Source organism: Protopterus annectens, chromosome 12.part0, assembly GCF_019279795.1.
Source record: "Protopterus annectens isolate FY-2018-M chromosome 12.part0, PAN1.0, whole genome shotgun sequence".
NCBI lineage: Eukaryota > Metazoa > Chordata > Ceratodontiformes > Protopteridae > Protopterus > Protopterus annectens.
In genome coordinates this window covers 671,971,865-671,996,600 of record NC_056746.1, presented here as the reverse complement: position 1 = coordinate 671,996,600, position 24,736 = coordinate 671,971,865, and the positions used below count along the sequence as shown (strand labels likewise).

The 24,736-nt window shown below is 40.1% G+C and overlaps 1 protein-coding gene across 1 annotated transcript in view; it reads right to left on the bottom strand.

Annotated features, from left to right (window-relative positions):
• The window catches only part of LOC122816775 (cytochrome P450 2K3-like), a 490,258-nt gene that overhangs the window by 1,078 nt on the left and 464,444 nt on the right, over positions 1–24,736 (bottom strand). The window lies entirely within an intron of this gene.

Genomic DNA, 24,736 nt, shown 5'->3' with positions numbered 1-24,736 from the left:
ATCACCTAGCTAACTATGATTAGCTCTATACCCGGACTGCTGCATTTGCATGCAGCTTCACCAGTGATACCACTGTCATCCTGCAGGTCTATGCCTTTATACCACTGTAACAGTACAGCTAGCTCTGATTTGCTTGAGACTAACACACTGTGTGATCCTGCTGAGAATGGAATTTTGCATTGGGCTAGACATTTTTGAATACCAGGGTATATCTATATTTAAATCTATATCCAATTCAGAAATAACTGAATAAATGAAAAAAGCCTAAGACCTAAGCCTCCCAGGCTAAAGACTGAGAAATCTCAGGCATTATCTCATACAGCACCTTAGGCTCTCTACCCAAATGGACGTGAAGAAGGATATAACTAAGGTTGCTATGCATGTGTCTGAGGTAGGAAGGACACTGGCCTTGAGAGGTATTTTGTCATCACCCAGAATGATACCAAGATTCAAACACAGGATGATTGGCTTGGATAATTGGCTACATTGCTGGCTCCATTCTAGGGTAATCCAGTAGTGTCAGCTTAGGATAAATTTACCAAGGGTGGTCCACACCTCTTTTAACAATCTGACTAAAATCTTTGCTGCCCTCATAGTGCCTTTTTTGGCAGAGTTCATCTGATGGACATTCCAGTCTAGTAAATTCTAATTTGGACCACATTAAAGTGGATGTGCTCAATGCCAGGATGCTATACAAAAAAGTAGCCAAACTTGAGACTCTCCTGCAACTTAAACACACTCATATATGTGTAGTTACAGGTAATGTCTTCAGACCTACTGACCACTATGTGGGAATATCAGTATTTATCAAATATACCATCACATCTTGAAAGATTCCTTAGGATGCCACATTTGCATCTCATACATTCTCAGAATCTTATTTGAGATATTTAATTTAGACTGATTATCCAAGCTTTTTTGTTTTAACTGTGAATTTGTGTCTCTCTTCAAATGTAACAAGAAATATGCTGCCACAGTAAAGTTTTTGGCTAAATGACTGATTTCCTCTTACGAAAGAGAGGAAAAATGTAGTGCAGAGCTTTGGAAAGAAATGTTGAGAATTAATAAGTACAGTGTGGAATCTAAATCTAATACAGCTACATAGAGTAAAATCTTGTCAGGAGATGCCTTTATATCATTGGGTCTATTTGGTACTGAAGAATGAGAGCTATGTGTACATAGTTAATACAGACATTGGGTGAACAGAACAATCAGCTAATGTTTCTAGTGAGACATATGTAGGAGAAGAAAGTAGAAATGGGGAAAACATTCTCACACCCCACTAACATTTGGAGACATCTGCAATGGTTCTCCAAAAAGGGTTTTGGTTTGTACTAACCAAGTAAGTAGATTTTGTGGATACTTTAACCAAACTGAAACTTTACACAAGAAAAAATGAAATTAGCTTTACATTACAACTTGGAGGACAATCATGGAACAGGAGGGGCTAACACTACTAATATTAAAAAGAAAAGCACTTAAAACCCTACATCCCAAGGTCCAGACCTTTGAGAAGGTTTGTGAACATACTTATTAATATTTTAAAAATAAAAGGAAAGAGTTCAATAAATTTAACTTGGCAAAAGAGGAGAAATCCCTTATCAGTCAATTAATTAAAGATGGAAGTATTATAATAATGAAATCAGACAAGGGTGTGATTTTTGACTCTATTATAGATTACATAAGGAACATGCTTAATATTTTACAGGATGACAAGGCATAAAATTATTTCAAGGAATCAAGTCAACATTGCATACACATAAATTCATTTATATTTAACTGATTGTTTGTTACAGGGGTCTATCTCTAGAGAGGTTTTTCAGTTCTTGTATACAGACTAACCCAAAATCCTTACCATTTTCAGGATTCTAAAAATATATAAAGCATACTAGACATCCCCCTTTCAGGCCAATTGTAGTGTCTCATGGGTCGCAAACCTACCCTTTAGCAGTATACATTGATAGAGTTCTCAAATCCGTGTGGCAGGGGCATTCCCACATTTTGAAAGAGTCTTGGGATTTTATGAGCAGACTTAATAGTGAAGTCTGGAATAAGATCCTAAGGCTGAAGGATAAATTTATTTCATGAGATTCTTATTGGGTATGAATTTTTAAAGAATAATGACATTACTTTAGTGATGGACCTGATAGAAATGGTTCTAGATTTTAATTTTATCTTTTTCGAAGGTGAGATTTATAGGCAAACCAGAGGAGTGGCCATGGGTGCAGAGTGAGTACTGATTTATGCCAATCTGGTTCTAAGAAGTTGGGAAATTGTGTGCTCACTTCTGAGCTTTTTAAATTTTGTAAACAATATTTTAGATTTTTAAATGATGTATTTATTTTATGGAATGGTCCAGAAGATAACGTTGGTGATTTTATCAATTTTTTAAAATCATTTGACCCCATTTTTAAAATTCACACACAACTACAATTTATTTTTTAATTTATTTTACATTTGTTGACCAGGAGAGTCCAACTGGATTACAAGTCGATTTTCAGTAAGGCCTGGGGAGTAAAGCTCCAAGAGAACACTTTTTACAAAACATAATTTTAAGGACAGACTTTTGACATACAATTTCCATAGAAGAGACGTTGACATACATATTAACTAACAGATAGGATACATTTGTTCTCTGCAATAAAATATTACATTTTAGAAGATATTTCTAAGTTTAGGATTCCTGTGATAGATTTACTATCAGAGTAAAAGCAGAGAGATAGAATAAGGCTCCAAGAAAGCAGATGATGCCCACTATAGTTGAGAAGGATAACAACTTTGATTTACTATATGTCTTTGCCTGGTTTTAGTTGAGAAGGATAACAAACTGATCTACAATATGTCTTCTCCTGGTTTTAGTTGCTTATGGAGAGCTCAACATTGCTGGGGTAGTTTTCCCTAACTCCTAGAGAGATGGGATGAGCAGTAGATTAACAGTCCTAAGTGGGTACAGTACTATGATTGGTTGGCTTAGCATAGTTACTTAATTTAGGTGAAGTGTTCCAATGAGACATTAGCCAGGGGGGATACAGGAGCACAGTTGATTATTCAAAAAGTGAGTTTTAACAAGTTTCTTGAACTGTGATGGGGATTTGTTGTCAGTTATGTGGGCAGGAAGGGAATTCCAGGTTTTTGCTATACAGTGGCTGTAGACAGACTTACCAGCTTCATTGTTATATTTGGTTACTTTGAGGAGGTTTTGTGTGCTAGACCTCAAGGGCCTGGCGGTTGTATAGGGTTGCAAAAGATTTTGTAGGGCTGTGTTTTCAGAGTTATGTATTATTTTTTGGGCTAGTGATAGTTGATTGAGTTGAAGACATAGTGGTAGTTCTAGCCAATTGAGTTTTTTCGGCATTCACAGTGATGTGTTCTGATCGGAGAGGTTGTAGCGAATTTGGCTATCTTATTATAACAACTATCAAGTTTGTTTAGGTTAGATTAGCGGAGATTTGTAAGCACGGGGGAGGCATAAAGTAGGGTGGATAGTAGGTGAGTCCTCACTATTGTAGTTTTGGAGTGGTCAGTGAAGACTTTTTTATTGCGATACAGTAGGCCAAGTTTTTTATGTACTTTTTTATGGTTATAGAAATATGTAGGTCAAATCTAAGGTGATTATCTATTTCAGCCCCTAAGAGTTTGGCATGATTTGTGGGGGTGACTGTGGTCTTGTTAAAGGCGGAGATGAAGAAAGAATCAGTGGGAGGTGTGGCTCTGTAGGAGCTAAAGAGTACTAGCTTTGTTGTACTTGGGTTCAGAACGAGCCTTTGGTTTGTAATCCAAGTTTCTGCTAGGGAAAAGCATTCTTGTGTTAGGGAGTGAAGGATGTCAATTGATTTGGCTGCACATATTATGGTGGTATCATCTGCATATTGCACTATTGAGGCTTTAGGAATACTGTTTGGGAGCTGAATGGTGAAGAGGGTAAAAAGATGTGGCCTCAGGATGGAGTCTTGGGGTACTCCTAGGGAGACTGGTAGGGAGGGGGAGAGTTGGTGTTGCCACATAACAGCTTGTTTCCTTCCCTCTAGGTAGTTTTTGAACCAGGAGATGGCAGGGGTGGTAAGGTTTAGAGTTGCTAGTGAAAGAAGGAGTTTATTGTGGTTAACCATATTGAATGCTTTGGAGAAGTCAAGGAAGGTGGCAGATACAAGGAGTCCATTGTTTCTGTGAGTATTGACAATGTTGGTGAATTCTGATCTAAAGCCATGTTGTTGTGTTGCTATTAAATTATATTCTAGGAGATATTTCATTAGTTGCTTATGTATTACCCTCTCTAAAATTTTAGATAAAGGGGGTAGTATGGCTATAGGGCAGTAGTTATTGAGTTCCAGGGACGTTCCCCCTTTATGTAGAGGGATGATATGTGATATTTTCCATAGCTTGGGTACTATACATTTGGAGATGGATCTGTTAATTAGGATGGAGACAGGGTATGATATGGCTTCTGCAACCAGGTGGAGGTATTCAGCGGGTAATTTATATGTGGCTGGTTTGAGCTTGCGGAGTAGTTTTTCAATGGATTTATCTGGTTCTGGGTGGAAGCTAAACTTGGTGCAATTGTTAGTTGGGGTGAGGGGTGGATTTGCAGGCATGGAGATGTTGTCATAGGGTTAGTTGTTTGCAAGGGTCTGGATGGTTTCTGTAAAGTATTTATTAAACTGAGTGGGGATGTCTTCTTGGTTGTTATCTATTTTTGGGGTTGGGGTAGTTGTTTTACCTGGTTGTAGAATATATTTAATTGCTGCCAAAAATTTTTGTGGGTTGTTCCTGTGCTTATTCTGTAACTTTTGATAGTAAGATCTTTTGTTTGTTTTGGTGAGTTTTTGGCTTTGTTACGTAGTTCAACTTATATTTGTCTGTTCAATTGGGATTTACTGTTGAGGTAGTTGGTCCAGGTCTTGTTTCTTTTTTTGAGGAGGGATTCTGTGTCTGGGGTTAACCAGGGGGCATATTTAGTTTTAATTCTTGTTGTTCTGGAGGGGGCATGATGGTTAAGGGTGTTTAAGAAGGTAGTACTGAAATATAGTACAGGTTCATCAAGAGGTAGGTTTTTTAGGGAGGTCCAGTTGCACATTTTTAGGTTGTTTATAAAGCTGGAGTGGTTAAAGTGCTTTTTGTTTCTAATTAGGCATGTAGATATTTGGGTCAGTTGTGGCAATTTTGATCTGAGTAAGAATGTGGCTTGGTGATCACTCAGGGTGTCTGGTAGACACCCTGCTAGGGATATCAGTAATGGGTGGGATACGAGGATCCAATCTAGAGTGGATTGGTGTTTGGTTCTCTTGTCTGTTCTTGTGGGGGAAGTGATGAGATGGGTTAGGCCATGTAGGTTAATATGAGAGAGTGGGTTATGACTGGAACAGTTTTGCCAGTCAGTATTAAGGTTTCCTAATACTATGCTTTCCTGGGGGAGGGCGTTAGATATCCATTCTAGGAGTTTTTCTGTAATGGGGATATTGTTGCCTGGAGGGATGTAGCATCCTATGATGTTGATGTGTTTACTATCATTAAGTTTTAGTTTTGTTAGAGTGAGTTCAACTTTATCGAGGTCTGGGGTTGTTATGTCTACTTTCTCAAGGATGAGGTGAGATTTATACACTATAGCAACACCCCCCCCCCCCACTTTGTTTACCTATTCTGTCAGTATGAATTATATTGTAACCTGGTGGAGTGATTTCATTGTTGTGGTTGCCTGGTTTAAGCCAAGTCTCTGTTAGTATGACTATCTCAGGTTGATAAAAGGAGAGTAGTGCATGAAGGTTGTGGACTTTGTTTATTATACTTCTGACATTTAAATTTAAAATGAGGAGTGTGGATTTGTCTCGGTGGAGTAGAGTATCATTCAGGTTGAGGGTTGGGGTGCCTAGATTTTGTGGGCCTGGGTTTGGGTGTATATCACCACAGCTAATGAGTTGGGTTCTGAGGTAAAAATAGAGTTTGAGTAGTTTGTTTAGGGTCTTAAACTTCTTTATAGTTGTTTGGGACTGGTAGTGTGATGGCTGTAATCTGTGTGCATAGTGGTGAATAAAGAAGGTTTGGTAGTGATAAGGGACTAGTTGAGTAAAAGGGTGTGTTGTAATAATGTTAGTGGAAGTAGTTTTTCTTGGTATGTGGATAAAATAAGTTGTTTTTCATGGTTGGTGATAGATGTTAGCAGTGGGAGGGTGGATACACTTAGGAGCAATAGTAAGAGGTGTATGTATGTGGGTTTGGGTAGTTTGGGCATGGTTTGGTTGGGTTTGGTCATGAATGAGAGATATGCTTGGGATGGGGTGGGTGTGGTGGATGATGAGAGGTGTTGTTTGTGATTGTAAGGTAGTTAGATGGAAGGCTGTGCTTTACAGGATGTGGAATAGTGGAAGAGAAGGAAATGGGTACAGGGGTGGGGCAGAATCAGTGATTGGTGGTTAGCATGAGGGAAGTGGCTAAGTTTAGTTAAGATATAGCACTAGTGGGGGCAGGTGAGAATAGGGGGCAGGGAGGGGAGTGGAGTGAGCCTGAGCACAGTGATGGTGAGAGCAGCGGGGCTAACACTAACTCCAATTATATCCCTGGGCTTACTTGTTTATTTTCTTTGTACACCAAATGTATCTTTTCACTTGTTTCTGTTTACACCAAATGTGTCTGTTTGGCTGTATTGTACTTGTTTAATTTACTTATACTTATGCAGTCACACTGAAAACGGTCTGTGGAAGCTTCCTCACCACAAGCAGGCCAAAAGATAACTTTCAAAATGGCACCGCTCAAGGAGACCCACTAATATAGACTAGTTAATGTGCATGGTGGAGGAGGGAGTTAGAGGAGGGAGATACAAAATGGGGGAAGGTATAACCAGAAAAAGCAGGTAGAGATAATATTAATTATTTAGATATCTAGATTAACCACAGTGATATTAGTTTTTATTTTAATATTTTTAGAAAACTCACATTTAGCAGTGTATATTTGCATTTCAACAGTCACCACCCATTTTATGTCAAAGAAAGTTTGAGCAGGGATCAATGTATTAGGGTGGAGTGTATGGCTTCAAGAAGAACAGTTTTATTAAATGAAATGACAAAACTATTTAATTTGTTCATAAACAGAGGGTACCCTGAGAAACTTGTTACTAATATAGCTAATGATATCACCCAAAACTATGGCAACAAGCACAAACCCCTTTTATGGCAGATACTGATTTGCCTAGAGAACACATTAAGAGAACTCTATCTGAGTGAAAAGATTTTGAAAGAGACTAATTTTGCAATATACCATGGGTTCGGAAGATGTTAAGAGAATCAATAAAAACCATTGGGGTATTTTTAAAATCAATGTCCAAGTTTTTATCTGTAGTGGGGGAAGAACTCTGTTTATTTATAAAATAGTACAAAACTTGAAAAACCTTTTAGAGAAGGATGTGCCCCACAGTTTCAAGATTATTGGAAAAAATACAGAAAATGTGGGTGCTGCAGGCAATATTCTTATATTGTGGAAAGTAGAATTTTAATTATTTGGAACAAAAATTAAATTATTATTAATTTAAAACTGTTACTCAAAAGGAGTTGTCTATATTGCCAAATGTGTTACTTGCCTATGTTTTCACATAAGCAAGACCAAAATGTTCCTAAACAGGAGAATTTATATGCATAAGTTGGACATTAAAACTAAATGCATCATCAATTCTTATTTAAGCACTCAGAGAATTGGAATGATTTTAAGGGGTTCAAATTTGCAATTGTTTATCACATATGGGATGCTGGGAGACCAACCTAGAATATAAAGAAGTATTTGGGCAATTAAAACTGAATGCAATATTCTCCCAGGTCTCAAAGAAAATATATCTATTATTCTGTTTTTAAAAACTGAGAGATGCTAAACTTTGAATATTTTTTTAAAAAACAAAATATTTAACACATTAATTAATTTACTTACTTGATGAGACTTAATGGAATTGGTTTTAATTGTTTTAATGTTTTATCTTTGTAATTGTGTATTAAAACAACACAGTACAATAATATTTTCCAATTGCTTGAAGGAATGAATTATTCCATTTTTATAATTTCTTCTGGGCATATGCATTTTTTTAATAATCAACTACTTAATTAATTGTTAAATAAATTAATTATTCATGGATGGTAGTTTTATATAAATGGAAGTGACATATCATCAAATTAGTTCTGATAAAGTCTGTAGCTAGTTTAGATGAAAACGCCATATATGTAATCAGTTTGGGTATTGAACAAGTAGAGGTTTTGGACATGACCATTTCTGTCTGTGTGATTCAAGCCTTTTTAATTGTTCGTGGCTATTTGAAATTATTTTATTCAGAGGAGCTCATTTCCAGGGCATGGGGATTCCTTACACCTTGTTGTGGTTAAAAGTTTGTTTAAGTTGGCGGGCTTGGCGATTGTTTGCTTTTTAGGTTTGCTGGTTTGCATTTCCTCTTCCTTGGAACCATGAAATGGCAAGATTGCTGTCAAACATTGTTAGGACACTGAACAGAAGACCATTATACATCTTAGCTGCTGATGTAAATATATTAAAAGTGACTTAATCAGGTTGATTGAAATCTTATCTCAACCACACTTTTCAACATTAAACAACAATTGCCCTTCTGGGATGACAATGGAATGGGGTTGGTCATTAGTGACCACCTGGGTTTCATTAGTACTCAGTCTGATCTGATGGCTATGAGCAGAGGAAGAAAAGCACCATGGACATTGGGAACCAGATTTATAATGGGAAACTTTTGCAAGGTAAGTTCAAACAAAGCAGGTACTGTTCCTGCTTGTGAAAACAATTTTAACTTTAAAGACTGGCTACTGGGCACTTGGGAATTTAAAAGGCTATTTGAACAACATGGGTTTGAACTAATAGATTTAATTATTAAAAGGAATAATTATTTTATTTCCTTAGTACTTGAGGAGATTTATGTAGCAGACAAGAAAATTCATGATGGCTTATTCTTTAACAGTGTTGAAGACACTTACTGGAAAGTTTACAAATGTGTATCGACAGTGGCAAGCCATTATTAATAGGAAATTAAAGAAAATAAGAAGGGAAAGAAAACATTATAATGAGAGGATAGTTTACCATTTTAAAACTAGTGACTTATAAAAGAAAAATGGGAGCCCTGATCATGGGACCTGACATAATTATAGTAACTATGGTTTAGAAGGTATAGGTGGGCATAGTACTGAAAGAAGACCAAGTAGTCTGACTAGATTTGTTGAATATTCCAACAATTTGAATAACAGCAATTATATTAACCATTTTAACAATCCTGTTATGGGTAACAGTTTTATGCCCCTTTAGAATTTTAACCTTTGAGGCAGTCAATCAATACAAAAGACATAACAGCTATAGATTACTTTGCAATCAGGAAATGAGAAGAGGAGATGGCCATTTCAGGGGAAAAGAACTGGGAAAATTAAGTAAAAATCCATGTGAGTGATGATGGCACTGTGCACACCTATCAGGATTTTCATTTTTCAACTACATTAATTTGTCAATTGACCTCAGACATTGTTCTCTATTCCAAAAAGGATTTAGGTTTCTACCAACCAATGAAGTAGACTCTGTGGATACTTTAACCAAACTCAAACTTTACACAAGAAAAATGAACTGCATTAAAATATGGAGGACAATCATGGAACAGGAGGGGTCAACACTACTAATATTAAAAAGAAAAGCATTTATAACTCTAGCCCACATCCCACAGTCCATGCCTTTGAGAAGGCTTGTGAACATGATATTTATACATATTTTGAAAAATGAAAGGAAAGGAAAGGGTTCAATAGATTTAACTTGGCAAAAGACAAGAAATGACTTCTCAACCAATTAACTAAAGTTAAAAGTATTAGAATAATGAAACCAGACAAGGGTGGGGGATTGTGATTTTTGACTCCATAGGTTACACAGGAAAAAAATGTTTAATATTTTACAGGAATAAATAACATATGAACTTAGTTTAAGGAATGAAGTCAGTATTGTATACAGAAAAAATGATTTATATTTAAATGATCGCTTGTTATGAGGGGGATCTATCTCTGGAGAGGTTTTTCAGTTCTTGTATAGAGACTCACCCAAAATTCCTACCATTTTCAGCTTTTCAAAATACATAAAAGAATATTAAGCCTCCCCTTTCAGACCCATCTTAGCCACAAGTCAGAAACCTGCCTGTTAACAGTCTGCATTAATGGAGTTCTCAAACCCATGCTGCAGGGGCATTCCCCCATTTTAAAAGATTCTTGGGATTTTTAATTGTGAAGTGCGGGATAAGACATGCTTTTTAACCACTGATATTATTAATCTTTTTTATGTATACCTTAGGCTGAAGGATTAACTTTATTTCATGAGAATCTTACTGGGTAAATTATTATAAATTTATTTAGTGATGGACCTGAAAGAAATGGTTCTAGATTATATTTTTTTATTTTTCAAAGGTAGGATTTATAGGCAAACCAGAGGAGTAGCAGCCATGGGTGGAGCATGGAGCACTGATGCCAATCTGGTTCTACAAAGATGGACAATGAATTGTGTGTTCACCTCTGAGTATTTTAAATTTTTATTCTATATCTTACATTTTTAGACATTATACAGTATTCATTTTATGGATTGGTCCAGAATATAAGGTTGGTGATTTTATTGCATTTTTAAATTACTCGACCCCATTTTTAAAATGTATACCCCACTACAAGAAAGATGGTGATACTTATTTAGATACTGAGATTAGCTATAGTGATAATGATATTTATTCAAATATTTTTAGAAAACCCACATTTAGCAATGCACATTTGTATTTCAACAGATACCACACATTTTTGGTCAAAAATAATTTGATCAGGATTCAGTATTTTGCAGGCAGGTGTGGTTTCAACAAGAACAGTTTGGTCAACTGAAATGAGAGAGCTAGTTAAAATGTTCATCATAAGAGGATACCCTGAGAAACTCATTATTAATATAGCTAATGACATCACCTGGAAATGGGGTAACAAGTATAAATCCATTTTAGGGACAGCTATCAATTTGTCTATAGGACACAGTGAGGGAAATCTATTGGGGTCAAAAGATTTTGAAAGAGCCTTAATTTACAATATAACACAGGTTTGGAAGATGTTAAGGGAATTATTATGAGCATTTGATTATTTTTTAAAGTAATACATATGTTTTATTTATAGTAGGGGGAATACCACTGATTTATTTAAAAAAACAGCACAAAACCTGAAAAAAACTGAGGCTGAGGTACCCCACAGTTTCAAGATTACCATACAAAATGTTAACTGCCCAAGTTTTTATATACACAAGGCCAAAAAGTTCCTAAAAATGAGATTTATTAATATAAGTTGGACATTAAACATAAATGTATCCATAAGTATTTATTTAAGCAGTGATTTTAAGGCATTCAGTTTTGCAACTGTTTATCATATCAACCCTGCCCCTTTGAGGGGATGCTGGGAGACCTGATTAGAGCACAAATAATTATTCTGGTAATTAAAACTGAATGCAACATCTGCCACCCCCTCTGGTCTCAATAAAAATATATCTATTATTCCGGTTTTAAAACTGAGAGCTGCTAAACTCTGCATATGTTTTTATAAACCATAATATTTAAAATATAACTTTATTTATTTGATTGAAGAGATTTTAATGAAATTGGTTTTAATTTCTTTAATGGCTTATCCTTGTAATTAGGTACTAAAACATTACAGTACAATAGTATTTTTCATTTACTTGCAGGAATGAGTAATTTAGTTTTTTAACTTTGCATGTCTTCTTTTTTTAAGACTCAACTACTTAATTAATCAGTTAAGAAAATGTATTATTCATGAATGGTAATTTTATATATAAATAGAAGCAACATACCATCAAATTAGCTCTGATGAAGTTTGTAGCTAGTTTATACGAAAATTTTGTATATGAAATCATTTTGTATGTTCAACAAGTATGCATTTTGGACATGACTTTTCTGTGTGTAATTAAAGCCTTTTTAATTGACCGTAGTTATTTGGAATTATTTTATTCAGAGTTTGTTTCCTGGACCTGGGGATTCTGCATACTTTGTTGTGGTTATATATTTTTTATTTGCTTTAGTAATAAGTGATTATGTTCTAAATGTTTCTAAAAGTGCAGTTACAGTTGTAAGTGATGTTCTTGTTTTCTGCTGCTGTTGCTTACAGATGCCTGCACATGTGTGTCTAAAGTCCATGACAGTGGTAAGGTACTTCATTTACTATTATTCAGAAAGCCTTTATGCTTGATCTTATAGTTTTAGTGCATGAGCAAGTAGCTTAGCATGGTGTAACGCAGATAACATTATCTTTTACACATGTGGGACACAGAAATATTTGTAGAACAGGATGTGCATTATCAATATTTTGCAGCACTCCGGGATGAATTCTGTAGTAGGCAGTAATATTTTGTTGAAAGCAACCCTAAGTTAAGTAAACTTACTGTTTACTCCCTTTCTACAGTAAAGGCTGCATAGATTTTCTTCACTAAAATGCACGGATGTCTAGTCCCTCATGAATCAAAGATGATAGTCATTACTTGGTTAGTGCGTGTTATCAGGCTTACTTAAGCATTCCTAGGGTCACATAAACCCTGTGGGTGATGATGGACATTTGGGGCTAAATATTTATTTGGAAATATAGTTTTGCATTTAAGCAAGACAATGTGAATAACTCTAAAGAAATAAGCTGTAGAAATGTTACATAAATTACAGAAAAGCATGATATTCCCTAAAGTTTTTTTTTTATTTTGCACAAGATTTAACTTGAAGCTGCACAGTATTATTGTCTGAAGTTATACAAAATAAGCTATAGTAGTTTCTTACTTGCAATTGTGAACTTGTGTCTCTAATGTATTATATATTATAGAACAGGGTATGACTTTCCCAAGATAATTGCAACACATTTGAATTCTCATGCTTCAGTGCTAAGCTTCATTTATACACATAGACGCTGAAAGTTGTAACTACAAATAGGTATTTATGTGAGACAAATTGTGAAAGATATAGGGGGGGATTCAGTAATCCTCTGTGTAAGACTAAATAAATCTTACTCGGAAACGGCAGCCTAAGAGTATGACATCAGCCCACCATGCATATTCATGAGGGCGCGCTGACTCAACTCCAAGGCTAACACGGAGCGTGTAGGAGTGCAGGGGGCGTGTCAAACTGGCAAGCAGTCTAAATATCCACACCCCTGCAAATGCCTAAATCTGTAAATGTCAGCAGATATGAGTGAGTCTGCTCAAATGTGTATATCCCCAACACTACACTCCCCAACATTCAAAACCCCTGTAGAAATTAAATAAAATGTAAAACCATTTTTTTTTATTCCCGATATAGCTGCCCATATTTGCGCGTGTTTGCATGGGTGTGCCCATTGCTTAGCTACAATTAGCAGTTTAGACATCGAAGAGGATAATAAACCACCTATATGCAAATTAAGCCAAATAGCAATAGTGTAGTGGTATAGCCTTCGCACAAAGAGGAGGCATTCCCGGTTCGAGTCCCACCACCCCCCTTTCCATTTTCTGTAGGAAATCTGTGCATAAAAATAATTCCTGGCATTTACCTTTTAAATTTTATTAAAATGCATCAAATGGCCTATGTAGTAGGGAACGATATTTAAAATATATATAAGAAGGTGAAACGGTCATGCATACTAATGAATGCATAAGTAACCCATCTTAAGCAATGTGAAGCACTGCTAAGCAACATTTACCAGTATTAAGCACATTTAAGAATAATTGCCCATAGCATTGCTTTAACTAGTGCAATGGATTTGCGCGGAGCTGCGCATCGCGCCAACTAGCGGAAACAAAACATGTTTGTGCGGAGCTGTGCACCACGCCAAATAGTGGAATGTCAAGCAACGTAGAGCAACATTGGGCAAAGTTGAGCAAAGTCAGCTAAGCACAGCCACACATCCTAGCAGGTCAGGCCAGTAGTAAAATAAAAAGCAATGACAGGCCTCAAACCTGGGATATTGTGCATCATAATCACAGTACTGAACCACTAAGCCATGACAGCTTTTGCTGTTCCTGCAGTGTCAACATACATATACATATTAATGAAAGTTTACTCAGTGCTAATCAGGTGTGCACTCAGCTGAGAATTTTCAAAACCGGCCAATCACAAATAAGTGCGGGAAATGAGGCATATTGAAGCTCCATAGGCAGGAATAATCACCATAACTGGTTGTAGCTTCCCATCTGCAGTCAGAATGGCTGGTGCTGGAGAGGGCTCTCATTTTCGAGCGCAACGGTGGGGCATTGAGGAGTCAAAACTGATGGTTTGGCTCCTTGTCCATCATCATGATGCAAGACTCCTGCAGGGCCAGTTCCAAGGCACGGAGTACAAAGCAGAAGCTTGGAACCATCTAGCAAATGATCTCATCAGTGCCACAGGCGTCCCTCGGACTGGTGAGCAGGTCAGACACCACCATGCAGACCTGAAGAGATGGAAGCAGGACCAACTGAACCAATGGATACAGGAGGCAAGTGGAAATGACAATGCCCCACTACTGAGTAGGCAGCCATAGAATGGAGCATGTAAGAATTGCTATTGTAGTCTATATAATGGACAGGTATGTCTCAATATCCCTTCATTTACTTCACAGCTGCAGGTGTCCATGCTGTGAATCAGCAAGCCTATGCAGATAGGCTGCTAAGGCTGCGCCACCAGGCAGGTTAGTAATTATTCTGCATGTATTGTTATATAAAATAGGTGAGAGAGCCTGAAAAAAAGTGTTGTAGCCCAATAATAAAGGCATAATAAGGCCTGAATAATTTCTCTGCATGTACTGTTATACTTTTACATCATCTTTTACATAATAGCCTACTTTCAGACTCCCAACATGGCTTTAGACCTTTCCATAGCACTTCCACTGCTCTTCGTGTGCCACATGACTTGCTCACACATATTGTTTCATTGTCTTCCAGGGTTATGTCCCACCATCGTAATCCCGCTATAGCAAGGCGGAGGAAGAAGTGATCACAGCCAGCCTGGTGCAGCAGTATGCCCTGCTGTTCTCCAGAACTAGCCAGGACCAGCATGAGCGGACTGTGCTGTGACAAGATCTTGTCTGACATAGGCATGCATAACCGGACATATGAGCAGGTACGCCATCACTGCAGTGATTTAATTAAACATGTCCAGCAGCGTGCATCTGATATCTGCAGACGACAGCTTGCCACAGGTGAGGGGGTAGCATCCACCCCCCCCTCACCAGAGTGGAGGAGTGGCTCCTGAGCTAGGTGGCTCCTGGCCAACAACAACCCCAACAACTAACATGTGTCATCATGGAGGCCGGAGCTACCCAGCAAGTTGACATGGGGCGTGCAGGTAACATGGCATAGCTGTAGACTACTGTTACCTCTATTGTTAGAGCATGCTTTTGTGAGATGTGTACTGTGTAGTTAGATGATGTGATGCCTAGTGTTGTGCAATAGTAATAATTAGGAATACAATCTGTAGGCCTGGGAATGTCAACTGTTGTAAAACTGTATGCAAACACACAGTAGCAATGCCACGGTTGTTGCCACTGACAAAGAATCTCATATCCTTGTAGGTTCCTCTGGTGTGACAGCAAGGCAGCAGACCCATGCTGGTGAGTGTGTTCTACCTTTAATATTGCTAATTAAATGTGCATGTCATAGGTGAGGTATAGGCCATGTACATGTAACACACCTATGCATAATGCATGCTGTGCATGTTTGCTGTGAGACTATGCACATCCCAGTAACATGGGTAGCTGCCTAAAACACATACAATACACAGAGCATCCCACACAATTGTGGCAACACTGAAGTAGACATTGGATAGGCAGAGTCGATACACATGCACACAACATACACAACTTTGTCATATGCAGTACACGTTAACATGCTACACATGGCGTATTCAGACACCTGCTGTAAGGTCACACTACAGTATCCAACACATCATTAACACAGCACACATAATATACCTGAGGGGTAGATGCCTCACATGTGGCTGTGCAACACTCTTCGACACATAACACATTCATGGTAGGTAATGCCCCCTATTGTGCACCATACAAACCCATGTAACAACTGGCTATGAAATGGTGAATGTAGCCATGGTACTGCAGTTCTGGTACAGCATGTTATGTGCTGGTCTGGCACACATTAGTAGCGTTGAGTGACCACATGATGCTGCATGATGATGGCTCATGGTAGTACACCCCATCCAGTTACAGTGACCACAGTACTACACATAGCATTACCTGCTATGCACCTCAATGTTGTGTATGTACAAACATAGGCACCTATACACAATATGCATAGCAATCACCATTTGTACAAGGTGACACATATATGCCTTGTAATGCTATTGAGTGTATAGTTCACATGACACACACTGTGTCTGTGTGATGTCTAATGTTGCAATTGTGTTGTAGCATGCCATGTCATGTCTGGCACTGGCATGTCCACAATATGTCCTACACTCATCATAACCACTGTATAATGGCCATGTCGAGCAATGGTATTCCATCAGGTAAACATGCATCACTCATCCTGTGTGTATACATAGCGCGCATGTGCTAAACCTGTGTCCACAATTATCTGCTAAAGACACAGACGGTCTAATCAGAAATGGATATCTATGTGACACACAGATACACATCCAGCCATGGTATGTATACCTGTGAGAGATGGTGCACAGGGCATTGCAGAGCTTTTAATACTTGCACAGCAATGTCGTGTCCATGTACACAGTGCATTCCAGGGTGAGGCCAATCACTGAACAACAACACACATGCATCAAAGACATGTATAGTGTTATTGGCAAGGGCTGTCAACACCCGCACTGCATGCTGTTGGGAAACACATGTCCTGCATGCTGACACGTGTGATATAACTGTTTGCCTTGTGATACTGTACCCCACCATCACCCGCTATTGAGTAGATTCTGGATTGCTGGTGGTGTGTGTGTGTGTTTTAGTGAGGAGTGCATTTGTGTGCATATGTGCATGTGTTCATGTGTCCATGTGTTCATGTGTTCATGTGTGCATGTGTTCATGTGTACATGTATGCATGTGCTCATGTGCTCATGTGTGCATGTGCTCATGTGCGCATGTGTGCATATGTGCATGTGCTCATGTGCTCATGTGTGCCGACATCATGTACAGGTCATAAGGTGTGTTTCCTGTCTTCCTCTCACAGGTGCTGACTTTGGGCTGGTTCACTGCAGCAGGGAAACTGATGTCACTGAGCAAAATAGTGATACTGATGATAGGTGTGTTGAGGCACAGGCATGTTTGCCAGGGTCTATCACTGGGCCACCAATCGACAGTACACAAGTGTCCACCCCATCCATGCATACAGTCATACTGCCAATACATCCATCACCAATGCCCTTAGCTGAGGGACAGCGTACAGTTGGCATTGGCAAGGACAGTGTGGTATCCATGACACATGCATCCCGACACAGCAGCCATACCCAGATGTCTGGAAGGGTACCACATAGGCAGATGTCCAGGGGCTCTCGTAGGAGCACTGTTGCTCATCATGCCACAGGTCTGACAACCTCACGCATGTTCCAGGCTGTCATGGAGGCACAAGCACGTATGGAACGGTACACCAGACAGGGACTAAGGGCACAGAGGGCACATAACACCGCCATCATTGACAGTATCCATGACCTAGCAGGTGCCATCTGTAATTACACCGAGGTCACTGATAGACATTGGGGAGAGACATTAGATGTCCTCCACAATGTCATGTCCATGTGTCAGGACAGTGCAGGATGGTTGAGTCATCGACGTGGATGTATGCCAGCAACATCAGCATCTGGCAGTCACCTCAGATGTCCCTCAAGCCACAGCCACTTCCATAGTGCCAGTACCAGCCCCAGCAATGTTGGGGGTGGGCTGTCCATAGAACATCCTAGAAGACCACGTGCATGTGGCACTGGACAGTCCCAGCAGGGCCTGTGTCCAGAGTACATCCATCTACCTCTGGGGATAGTACCCAGTCTGGCTTAGTACCTGATAGTGTCAGTAGCACCCCTGCCAGGCACAGGTACCGTATCCGTGGCCAGAGATGCTGATCTGTAAAGCCTCGCAGGTACAGTCTGTGGCTGTCCCACAAATACCCGTATATGGCAGCCACATGGTGGAATTGTGTGATTGCAGACACACACACACATACTCCAGACACCTAGGGCTAACACATACCCACACACCTTACATCAACATTGGCCCAGACCAGTATTCTTGCCCCTCACACACACACACACACACACACACACACACACACACACACACACACACATATATACATGTCGATTGGATGGCTCACTGTAGGCCTCTGGCAAACCAACAACAAACCCTGTGCATGTGATGAAATCTGTGCCACCTCCTGTCATCTGTAACATCAATGCAGGAACAGGCTACCATGGTGCAGATGCACAGGGTGTCTTTTTAGCAGTATAGCAATGTTAGCATGTTGTCAACAGTAGAGTGTAATACTATGCTTGAAGGTGTAGCTGAGCAGGCATGATGCATTAAAGCTATGATTGTCATTGTAGTGTTGTTTACACCAGTGTTAGTTCCAATTGTGTATTGTCCAGCCACATGCCACTTGGCTGATGTGTGCAGTATGGCAGCATGTGTTAGAGAGTGGGCAGTATGTGTGGGATGTGTGTAGCACAGATTTACAGGTGTATAGTTGTGAACATGGTGGAGATGCGCAGTCTGCATGTACGTGCATAGCGGACACATGGGCAGGGTGATATGCTCTGTATTACACAGTAACACTCCATAGTTTCTATTGGTGGCCAGTATGCATTGTACTCCACACATTTTGGAACCTGTCTACATATGTGTGTATGACATGGTTTGAGACTGTGCTGTGGGTAATACTGTTACTATCTGTCATTGTTTTGCATTCTGGTAGTATACATCACTTCAACAGCCTGAACATAACCAATTGTTAGATGATGTCTTGACAACTGACACACAGATGTAGGACACACAGCAACATTTGGATCTTTCAGGTACTATACTACACCAGTAACCACTGGTATTCACCTACACCCATTACAGAGACCACTCCTGTTTGGCATATAGCTCTCTTAGGTACAAGCAATCACAGTAGGGATATGTCTGTCCACATCTGGTAATGCATACTGTGGCCTATACTGCATTCTCCAGATGACACACACATCCTCCACAAGGGTATCATACAGACAGATGCCTGTTGTCAAACCCATGCTGTAAAGCTATAAGCCAAACTAAGCATAGTCATCCACCTTTACGGAACATATTATCTCCACAGTACCACATAGGTAGTAGCCACCAACATGATGAACAGGTACCAATGTGTACATGCAACCAAGTGTTACGTCATCTCTCCTTTGACAATCACATTTCCAAAGGTATTTTGAAATCCCTCAGTGGATCACATAAGCAATAAGGGGTCTGCATGCATATCCACAAAGGTTGTTGTACATCTGTTATGAATAGTCATCATTGACAGACTTTGCTGCGTTTGAACAGGTCTGACATATACCTCGGCCATAGACCCTCACACACACATTCCAATAGGAACCGTAATGACTTTGTGTGACACAGATGACCTAGGCCAGGGATCACTGCAGTGGCTGGCCTTGTCATAAGCATACAGATGTGACCTAAGGTCTGGGAAGCAGCAGCACAGTCTGGCAAAGATGACAGCTGTGTTCTTGGAGAAAGCAGGGTTCCCACACATGCAATAATTGAGGTAACATGTACGTATATGTATTTGCCACACAGCTAGCTCACATGTGCAATGCATACTGATATGTCATACAGTAGTAAAAGCAAAATCAATAACACATTGGCCAACAGTGTCACACACACACACACAGTACACACAAACACCAAGTGCAGGATTCAAATCCCTACCTAACTACTTTGTGATACTTAACGAGTACGCATTAACATAACACTCTATACACATCACTGGGAGTTTTCTTTTCCACAGGTAGATTTGTAGGAATGTGGCATCATCAGACTTGACAAAGATTAGTTTACCACTTTTAAGGTGTTTTACTACTCTCCTAAAATGTTGCTCCTTCCCAACGAGACAACACACAAACACAAACAGTTGTCAAGTGCGGGACTCAAACCCCTACCTGCTTACTTTATGATACTTGAGGAGTATGCATTAACACAATGTGCTATACACATCAGTGGGAGTTATCTTTTCCACAGGTATATTTGTAGGATGGTGACTTCATCAGACTTGATGAGGATTAGTGCATCACTTTTAAGGTGTTTTACTACTCTCCTAAAAGGTTGCTCTTTCCCAAGGAGACCACACACAAACACACAGCTGTCAAGTGCAAGATTCAAACCCCTACCTAATGACACTTGAAGAGTACGCATTAACAAGACATGCTGTACACATTACTGGGAGTTCTCTTTTCCACAGGTATATTTGTAGGATGGTGACATCATCAGACTTGACAAGGATTAGTTGACCACTTTTAAGGTGTTTTACTACTCTCCTAAAAGGTTACTCTTTCCCAAGGAGACCACACACAAACACACACAGTTGTCAAGTGCAGGATTCAACCCCCTAACTAATTACTTCATGATATTTGAGGAGTACACATTAACAGGATGCGTTATACACTCTACTGGGAGTTCTCTTTTCCACAGGTATATTTGTAGGATGGTGACATCATCAGACTTGACGAGGATTAGTGTACCACTTTTAGGGTGTTTTACTACTCTCCTAAAAGGTTGCTCTTTCCCAAGGAGACCACATGTAAATGCACACAGTTGTCAAGTGCAGAATTCAAACCCCTAACTAACTTGTGCATGATACTTGAGGAGTACACATTAACAGGATGCGCTACACACATTAATGGGAGTTCTCTTTTCCACAGGTATATTTGTAGGATGCTGACATCATCAGACTTGATGAGGATTAGCTAATCACGTTTAAGGTGTTTTACTACTCTCCTAAAAGGTTGCTCCTTCCCAAGGAAAATGCACACAATTGTCAAGTGTAGGATTCAACCCCCTACCTAACTACTTCACGATATTTGAGGAGTACGCATTAACCCGACACGCTATGCACATTAGAGGGAGTGCTCATTTCCACAGGTATATTCGTAGGATGGTGACATCATCAGACTTGACAAAGATAAGTTTACCACTTTTAAGGTGTTTTATTACTCTCCAAAATGACTGCTCCTTTCCAAGGTGAACACACACAAACACACTTGTCAACATCCACATCCAGCCCCCCCACCCAGTTAATGAAACCACTGTAAAGACATTTGCAAAAGCAAACTGCACACTTCCCAAGACCAAAGTGGAACGTTCTGAAGACCTCTTGCTATAGGATAATGGTATACAATCTGCAGAATCATTTACAAGTGCATCCTATGAGCATCTACAGGGATGCATGGAATGAGACATCACAAATAAAACCAAGATGCACTCCTCCAAAAATAGGACAACAATCAGGTGGTTGTTGGCCATAAATAAGCTAGACAACAGAAGAGTTTACCTAGATTTTAAAAACTCTAACACCCTGGAACAGCTGGTCACCATGCCCACTAGACGTGACAACATACTGGACATGATCATCACCAACATGGGGTACCAGTGTTCCACAACAGAGACAAACCCCTCACTGGTAATATCAGATCATTAAGTTGATACATAGCAACAGTGGTGTTGTACTCTATTATAGTTCTAGCAAGTGATGAGTAGAGGGGAACAATGTCCTCTTCTATTCTGCATGAGACACATTTTGTGATGAGGTGTGCCACATAGGAGGGTTTCCTGACTACTGTGATAATGTGATTATCACAGTTGTATCCACTGTCCATCTGTGACCCAGGGTCTCTTGTCACACTTTCAGTGTGAAGTATACTACCACCTATGTTGTAGTTCTTGGCTACAGAGTTTGTAACAAAGGGGATGACAATGCACTTTTTGGCATTGAGCTAGAGCCCATGGCTTTGACAACAGCCATCTGTCTCAGTGAGGCCCTTTTGTAGGATGTCCACATCTTTAGTGTTTACAATGATGGCTCCTAGTTTGCAGTCCTCTAGATACTACACAGCCTGGGAAGTTATCTGGTCCCATGGCTGCTGTGATACTGGCTTTGGAGAGTGTTTTTACCTGTGCAGCCGTGATGACAGCAACTTTGCAGTCTTCCATTATAGAGATGTACTCTTTCATGGGTGAGAAGGGGGTAAAGTTAACACTGATCTTATCTGCCAGGATGTTGGCAATATCAGTTGGCTCTGTACATTTAGTGCCATTGACATGTAACTCAGAACAGATCTGAGTGTAACCATGACATGGACCTGTCTGTTGGGCAGAGATCTCCTGAGTAGACAGTATGCAACAGAGTACAGATTGGGTTACATTCAGTCTTGTTGCATGGGGCAACTATTTGAGGCCAGTAATCCTCTTGTTAAGGTACTTCATTGGTCTTTCTAGCTGCTGAACGTGCCTAGTCAGATTCATCGCAAGTGTGTTGTGATACTCTCTGACAGGTCTGATGGCTGCTGAGTAGTGGGAACCTCCTTTTACATGCACAGACCTTGGCAGTTTGTGTGAACACATAGCATGATTTTCCGACCACTTTGTGAATGTGTTTCTGGAAGTAAAGATGACTATCCACATTTGTCCATAGATCCCTTATTATCACATCCGTATTTAGCCTGTGTGTGTGAGCATGCCCAGTATGACCTTTCAGTATGTTGCTGCTTGACATTTGCAAGTGTGTGAGCATGCCCATTATGACCTTTCAGTGGGATGCTGAATGAAATCCACTACATTTGTTGGCATGTGTGAGCACGCCCGGTATAGACATTTATACTATATGTGTATGGAAAATCAAGTTGTATTTTTATAGCAGGGCTCACCTTTGTGTCATAGATCAACAGGGATCATGCTGTGCCTGCAGGGCTTCCATAAGACACTTTTCATAGACTTAACAACATTTCTACATACAGGGGGGACAGCTATTCTTTGTACATTTCTACCCAGGGCACACCTGATAGTTACTGTGGGTGTACATAGGATGCGGGTTTAACCTGACACTTGTACACATTTGCTATGCCTGCACTGCTATGTACAGGACATCATTTCAGTCTGTACTGTTGCCTATCGTACTGGCTTGAGGCATACTACTGTACTACAGATCTTAGCGTCCAATGTCACGTATATTAGCTTGCGACTTCATAGCCTACACAACCCACATCACACCGCCTGGCCTGATGTTCTCTGTCTGCATAGACGTGTGGGGAAGGTTACCCATTTGCCTCTTTAGGGGCTTGATACAGCATTTCTTTGTGTTTGCATTAGTGTACAGTTGTCCTGCTGTGTCTCTGCTACTGCAATGCTATCATGGCTTTGTGGTTTAGTAACATGAACATAATGCACTGTATCCTGGGTTTGAGCCCTGTCACTGCTTTTTATTTTCATGCTGGGAAGACCAGACTGCTTAAGGAATCGTAAAGCAGATATGAGCATGTTTAACTGACTTTGCCCAACATTGCACGAGCAATTTTTGTTTACATATACTAGATATTGGTAAACACTGCTTAGCACTGCTTTATATTGCTTAAAACATGGCAATAATGCCTCAGGTGGTGCTGCAGGGCTGCCTATGTCAGATGCACATACTACACTCCCTATACATGTTTGGAAACATGTAGTGTCAAGTTAGGCATCCCTTTTATTTTATGTGCGAGTCAGAGAGAGGTATCATTTCCAGGGTTCCTACTGAGCCACTGTATGCACTATGCATTGCCTCTTTGCCAAGGCCAAGGCATACTGGGCACGCCTCCTTCTGCCTAATGAGGCAGGCTCAGGTTGTTCCTCTTCCGAGTCACGCTGTGCCTGTGATGGAGTTGGCAATGGTGGGGGGCTGTTTGGCCCTGCCCCATGCTGTTCCTGCTGCAGCTGTTTTCACAGGATCATATTGTGTAGCATGGCACATACCATGACAATTTGGGTACATGTAGTTGGTGAGTACTGCAAGGCTCCACCAGATGTGTCCAGGCACCAGAACCATGACTTGAGCATCCCAAACACATGCCTGATTACATTTTCTGTTTGTGCGTGTGCCTCATTATGGAGTTCTTGTTCAGGTGTGTGTGCATTTCTGATGGGTGTCATCAGCCACGGCTCCAGTGCGTATCCAGCATCCCCCACTAGGTGACCATCAGGGATGTCCCCATTGGCAAATGTCTGGTACAGCTGTGACAGATGCCAGATATGGGAATCGTGGTAGCTTCCAGGGCAGCCAGCACCCACATTCAGTATTATGCCCGGGGCATCGCACACGACCTGGCAGTTGATGGAGTGGAAGCCCTTGCGGTTGATGTAGGCCCTACCCCGCTCACCAGCTGGTGCTTTGATGTGTATGTGCGTGCAGTCAATTGCACCCACTACCTCAGGGTATTCCGCTATTTGATGGAAGAGATGCATATTGCTGGCCAATACCTCACAGGTATTGGGGAAATATACATGATCACCGACATGTGCTGACATGGCATTCTGGAACTGGTGCAGTACCCTGGATGCTGATGCCTGTGAAATCCCCATCATATCACCAATTGGTCTCTGGAAGGTACCTATTGCTAGTATTCTTAGGCCAACACATACCTTGATTTCCACTGGGATGGGTTCCCCTCTGTTGGTTCTGTGTGTGAGGCGTGGCCTGCACAGCTCAACAATTTGCTGCAGGAGCTCTCTGTCCACACTATAGC